Source organism: Sorex fumeus, unplaced genomic scaffold (genome assembly GCF_029834395.1).
Source record: "Sorex fumeus unplaced genomic scaffold, SorFum_2.1 ptg000081l, whole genome shotgun sequence".
Lineage (NCBI taxonomy): Eukaryota > Metazoa > Chordata > Mammalia > Eulipotyphla > Soricidae > Sorex > Sorex fumeus.
Window position 1 is genome coordinate 4,917,491 of NW_026606138.1, and position 6,994 is coordinate 4,924,484.

At 48.8% G+C, this 6,994-nt stretch overlaps 1 non-coding gene across 1 annotated transcript; it reads left to right on the forward strand.

The window, feature by feature from the left end:
- Positions 1-3,002: 3,002 nt before the first annotated feature.
- On the forward strand, positions 3,003-3,144 carry LOC130039028 (small nucleolar RNA SNORA70). The gene has a single exon (XR_008794826.1). It is a non-coding gene; the product is annotated as a small nucleolar RNA SNORA70 (small nucleolar RNA).
- The last annotated feature ends 3,850 nt before the right edge of the window (positions 3,145-6,994 follow it).

Genomic DNA, 6,994 nt, shown 5'->3' on the forward strand with positions numbered 1-6,994 from the left:
CAGTCAGGTTTGGGACACTTACGAGATGGGGGTGGAACTGGCCCTTTCCTCCCCGTCCCAATGAGACCCCAGGTTGCTGCCTACAAACGGCCTTTATGGCTCCTGATCAAGCTGCTTAACGGCCATGATCCCAGAGACTCAGAACAAATCTCAGAACCCAGCAGGTTTTGGGAGAAATCCCTCCAGATTTAATTGTTAAAATTTCAAAATTCCAAAATCGTGGGGCCACTACTGCAACAGCGCGACATCATGTGTTATTCATAACCAGCAATAGAAAACAAATTGTCTACCGTTGCCCTTTCAGCAGATCTGAGTGTTGGGGTAAAATCCCAAATAATAATGGTGAGTCTGGTGTTGAAATATTAAATGTAATCAAAGTAGAGAGAGAGTGATGTGGAAATCATCTGCCCACAGGTAGGGGGAGGGTGTGGGATGGGGGTATACTGGGGTTTCTGGTGGTGGAAAATAGGCACTGGTGAAGGGACAGGTGTTTCATCACTGTATGACCGAGACTTAAACCCAAAAGCTTTGTAACTGCTCTCACAGTGATTCAATAAATAAATTTAATAAAAAAAAAAGTAAGGTGGAGTTCATGCCCAATTCAATCAGCCTAAGCAATGGCTGAATAAATAGCAATACTCCTACATTAAAATTTAAAAAAAATTTTTTTAAAATGAAATAGTGTGAAGATTGTTCTATTTTGGCAGGAGCCATTAAGACATTCTATAGGATATCACTAATATGTTGTTAAAGTTTGGGTAATGTGAGCTTTGGTATACATATCTGAAAATATGTATATATGCATATATATATTTCCCTCAATGATTTGTTTATGGTGTGGTAATTATGGAGCATGGGTAGGGAGTGTCTTATGATGTGTCTGGCCATGTGGTCCAGGAATATGTTCACTCATATGTGAGGCTTGGCCTGAGCATGTGGGGAGTGGCCTTGAGTGGGGCGGCGGTTGGGTTGTAGAGGTTGGCTGCTGGGGCTGGGTCCCAAGGGGTGGGGAGGGCTCTTACCTGTCCCCCTCTGGGGCACCCCAAGTGAAGCAGCCTGGCACAGAGTCCGGTGGCATGGTTATGGGGGCCTCATGTTATGCTCTCTACTCTTTTTTTCAATTGATACACTTGCCACACGAGACCCCAGGAAGAAAACATTAAGGATAAATCCGCTGTAATTCTGTTACTGATCCCTAGACTGGTTAATCCAAAATTCTGTGCTCTGCCTGTTCTCCTGGTTCACCCATCTCCCCAGCCTTTGAATGTAGCAGGTGCCAACAACACTGGCATTTTCCATCTCTTTCAGTGGTTAGCTCTTGCACGTGCTCTTTCCTATGCTGGAGACTACCACCACCACCACCACCACCACCACCACCACCACCACACACACACACACACACACACACACACACACACACATATACTGCTTTGTCTCCCTGCGCCTACCCTTCCCCAGGAAAACCCTGGGAATCTCCCCCCCACACACACAGCATCTGTCCTGCCCTGCATTGCACCCACACATCCTCTGGGTTTGAAGGTGCTGCCTGGTTGTGTGAGTGTAGGGGACTCACTACCCCTGAGTGCTGACCTTCCTCGCCTTTAATTGTTACAAGCATGTTACCTAAGCCTTCACAGTAGATGCAGGCTAATGAGAGAAAACACGGGAGTGCTGAGAGACCCCCTGCCGTGGGATAAACCCTCCCTCAAGGGTGACTCTGACCACAGATTAGTTACCCGCAAGAAACAGGGGCTGCAATGAGGTTGGGCCCCCAACGTGAGAGTGTGTGGCACTGACAGAGCCCCTGAATATCTGCTGGATACATCACTCCCTCGCTCCAGAACAGAGCAGGTCCCGGGCCACTCCCACCCCCCACTCCATCCCATCATCGCTGTCTCTTGTCCAAATTCTTTTTTTTTCAGAGTTATTGATATTGTTTAAGTCTTTTTTAAAATTTTTTATTAGTGAAACACCATGAGGTACAATTGTAGACTTACAAATTTTTTGTGCTTGGTTTTCAGTTATATAATGCTTGAGTATCCATCCCTCCACCAGTGCCCATTTCCCACCACCAATGCTCCCAGCATCCCTCCCATTGCCCACCGCCCCATCCCACCCTACCCCTGTGGCAGGGCATTCTCTCTTGTTCTCTCTCTCCTTTGGGGTGCCGTGGTTTGCAAAAGAGGCATTTAGTGGCAATCATGTTCGGTCTATAGTCTACTTTCAGCATGTATCTCTCATCCTGGGAGGATCCTCCCAACACCCTTTACTTGGTGCTCCCCTCTCTATCTGAGCTGCCTTCTCCCCCAGCATTTGCAAATTCTGAAACAAACTCCTGCCTGACTCTCCCACTTAGCCTTGCTCCCTCCATGCCAGCCAGAAGAATCTTTTCCAACCGAAGTCCGGCTGTGCTATTCTGGTTTCCTGCCTGTCTTGGAAGAAGCATGAAGGCTTGCCAAGGCTACCAAGACACACTGTGGTCTGGTTCCTTCTCCCTCTGACCTCATCTTCCTCTTCTTCTCTCCCCCTCTCACAGGGCTCTAGGCAGGGGGGCCTCTTAGAACATTCCAGGAACACTTCTGCTTTAGGGAGTTTGCCCTGGCTGTTCCCTCTGCCTGGACCGCAGAGATAGTTGCCAACTCCCGGACAGCAGGTAGGGTGCCTGCCTTGCACGAGACCCACCCGGGCTGGAGCCCCGGCAGCCCATACGGTCCCCAGAATACTGCCAGGAGTGATCCCTAAGTGTAGAGCCATGAGTAATCCCCAAACCTAGTTGGGTGTGGCTCAAAAAAAAAGAAGAAAAGTAATTTTAAAAACGCAGTTAGAGCCAAACTGACCACTCCGCCATGCTTTCCGATAATGCCATATTCTCAATGAGATCCACCTAGATGGCTTCACCTCAGGGCCAGTGATAGAGCTCAAAGCAAGAGCTGGCACACATACCTAGCATGCAGAAGCCCTGAATTCCATCCCTGGCACCAGGTGGCTTCAAGCACCATTAGGTACAGCTTTAGTGACCCCCCACTCTGTCCCCAACCAGGCCCCCCTGAGGCCTGGTGTGTACTAGCTGCACACAGCAGACCCCCTTGGAGTGCTGTAGCTGGTGATTGGTACAGGTTGCCCAAAAGGACCCTGGACACAGTTGCTTTGGACAGTCATACCTCTCCCACGCTGTCCCCAACGTAGCCATAGTTTCAATGCATCATTATCAGGGGCAGGTCAGGGCACTGCCTCCTCTGAGGGAGGAAAGTACAGACGTTGCCATTGGCACTGTTGCCATAAGGCCCTAGATGGATTTCATCCACTTGGATCTTTCCAACCCAAAGTGGCGCATGGCGTGCGCACAGAGATGTCAGCGGCGCGGCAGTCTCGAATCCGGAGGCTGTGCCTTTTGGGTGTGATCCCGCGCACGGCCCTGATGGACTGTCCCGATTAGTTATAAGATGCGCCCGAGCAGCTCTAGGTAAGGCCTGCCAGTTCGGGTCTCGTTGCAGAGAAACGTCTGTGTCTTCAGCAGCAGTACCCTGCGCAGGCTGCTCCCTCCTCGGCAGCGGGAACCCTAACCAGTCCCCTCAGTTCTCTCTGCTCAACCCTCTTCCTTGTCGACAACTGAGAATACAGTGATCGTTTTAGACGGCATGTTTCAGGGTCATTCCAACTGCTCAGTGACCCATAGTGATGTTTGTCTTTTCTTTCTTTCTCTCTCTTTTTTTTTTTTTGCTTTTTTTGAGTCACACCCGGCCTTGCAGAGGGATTACTCTTGGCTCATGCACTCGGGAATTACTCCTGGCGGTGCTCAGGGGACCATATGGGATGCTGGGAATTGAACCCAGGTCAGCCACCTGCAAGGCAAATAGCCTACCTGCTGTACTATCGCTCCAGCCCTTGTTTGTCTTATAGTACTGCATGAACTCCAATCGGAACATCATAATTGGAGTTAAGAGGCAATGTAAGAAGTTTACTTTTTGTTCTTCTTTCCCGTTCCTTTGATGTTGTTGCTGTGATGACCACAGGTCACACTTCTTTCGTTTTTGTGCTGGTACGCGTGCTCACTAGGGTCAGACCCTGGAGTTGTGGTGCTCACACTCGTGCTTACTGGGAGAGGAGGATCGTCTCACTGCCGTCCACAGGGTTCGCACATTTAGCCGTAGAGCTCTCTGGGAGTCACACACATATAAATTGCTGTGTTCACACATGTCTAAGTGTGGAGCACCAGAGATCACACCCTCTGTTGTCGCTGCACAGTTACCAAGACTGTGCTCACTGCAGGTGGGCAGCAGTGGGGATCCAACTTGAGGCCTCATACGAGCAGGGAAGGCACTGAGCAATATAGATCAAATGTTGTTTGTTTTGAGGTCACATCCAGCGGTGCTCAGGGATCACTCCTGGCAATGATCGGGGGATCATACATGGTACTGGGAATCAAACCCAGGTTGGCCAGTAAAAGCAAGCACCCTACCTTCTATACTAAGACTCTGACCCCATAAGAAGTTTTTCTTCTGTTTTTGAGGGCTTTTACTAGTGACACGTAGCTATGCAACCCAGGGTCTATACATAGGACCCATTCCTGGGAGTTCTCAGGGGACCATAAGTGGTGCTTGGTAGCAGAGCAAACAAGGCAAGTGCTTTACTATCTGTCTTACCTCTCTGATCCCCAATGCAAGCAAATAATCAGAATATAGAATATGTTGATTCTCCAGACATACTATTTCTTAATTCAGCAATTAAGCACATATCCTCACATTAACTTACATAACTCTAACAGCTTTCTAAAAACCAGCAACATAACTAGAGTGGGTGATTCGAAAGCATGTGTCAGTCTGCTAGGGCGGCTCTCAGGGAGCATCACAGACTGGTGTGGGGGCAGCGGGAGTTTAAATAGCACAGAAGGATCGTCTCGCAGTTTGGAAGCTGCAAGACTTGCTCACAGGGTCCACAGGGTCCTTCTGAGGGCGGGAAGGGTCCATCTAGGGCTTGTGTGAGTCTCAATGTCCTTTCCTCAAAAGGACACAAGCCATGTGGATTAGGATACATCTTAAATGTCTCCTTTCATTTAACTGCATGTGCCCCAGTCAGGGATCCCAGGCCAGGGATTAAGCTCCTGGTCTCACACTCACCCTGGAGCATTTGAAGCCACTGGGTTCAAATTTGAAGCTTTGGGTTCTTCTCACTGGGGACCATAGCAGACAGGCTGTATGAGAGCGCATGTGGGAGACACGGGGGTTTCAACGCAAGTCACCAAGCTCACTAGGACAAGCTTTAAGCCACTGATCCAGACTCTAGGGCCCCTACCTACATTTTTAAAAAGATTCTATCATCGAATATGGTTCCATGTTGAGGTATGGGCTGGAGCGATAGCACAGTGGGTAGAACATTTGCCTTGCATGCAGACAACATGGCCAACCCGAGTTTGATTCCTCCGCCCCTCTCAGAGAGTCCGGCAAGCTACTGAGGGTATCTCGCCTGCACAGCATAGCCCGGCAAGATCCCCATGACATATTTGATATGCCAAACACAGTAACAAGTCTCACAATGATACTGGGCCTGCTCGAGCAAAATTGATGAACAACGGGAGGACAGTGACAGTGACAGTTGAGGTATGGGTGAGTGTAGAGTGCATATGTGACATGGCACAGTAGAAGTCTTGTCCCTCTAACAAATGAAGATATGGTGTTGTATTGGTGGTGGAAAATGTACACAGGTGAAGGGACGGGTGTTGGAATATTGCATGACTGAAACCCAATCACAATCACAAATCACAAATCATCCTATTATTCGTCGATTGCCTCGAGCAGGCCCCAGTAACGTCTCCTTTATTCTAGTCCTGAGATTATATTCAAGGCTCTTTAGGAGAATGAGACCCATCATTGTTACTGGTATTTGGTATATTGGGTACGCCACGGGGAGTTTGCCAGACTCTGTCGTGTGGGCAGGCTACATTCAGTAGCCTGCCAGTTTGTCCAAAGTAGGAATGAGATAATAAGATGTCATAATAAGATGTCAGGTGCGGGGGCAGGAGACTGCACTGTTCTCTTCCGGGAGCTGGTTTTTATAGTCTCTGAGTCTTGGCCGCTGATGGGATTACACGGCGCCAGGGGGCCAGTTGGTGGGTGTGACCCCCGCCTACTGGAATTTGGAGGATCTGGGTGGAAGATGCTCGACCCCGATCCGAGTAGGCTTGGAGATCTCGGCCCCGGAACCCGCGTGGCTTTGTTCCTCTGCCAGTACTTTCATGTGTGCGGAGAGTGGTCTCAGCATGGTGGTGGCTGGTCCTGGAGGTCTTCGGCTGCCAGATCCCTGGTTGGGGCGGGGAGGAAAGCTCAACCCGCTTCCCTCCAAGGGGCCCCGGCGAGGACAGCCAGGCGTGGGGGCAGGAGACTGCACTGTTCTCTTCTGGGACTGAAACCCAATCATGAACAACTTTGTAACTGTGAATCCCAGGGTGACTCAATTTTTTAATAATTAATTTTTTTAAATAAAATTAAAAAAGAAATGATCTTGTGTTTTTTTCACATCCTTGATTATTCATAAGTTTACACATTCTATCAAATTTTTTCCTCCTTTAATTCTAGTAGCTTATTTCCAATGTACAACTTAAAAAGTTTAAAGAGAATTTTTGGTTTTAAATAAGGACACAAAGGGGCTGGAACTATAGTGCAGCAAGTAGGGTGTTTGCCCTTGCATGAAGCCAACCCAGGTTTGATCCTGAGCATCCTATATGGTCTTCTGAGCACTGCCAAGAGTAATTCTTGAGTGCAGAGGTCAGAGTAACCCCTCAGCATCGCTGGGTGTGGCACCCAAACCAAAAATAAATAAATAGTGACAGTATGTTTCATGGCTATCGAAGAGAGCCACGTCCATCTGCCCACATACCAAATTCCGCAGTATGGATATGTCGTTCCCAAAGTTCTCCCTTCTAAAATCCGACACGCCATTATGTCAGTACAGCATCTGGTCCAGACAAGGTCAGACCCGAACACCTGAAGAATCTGCC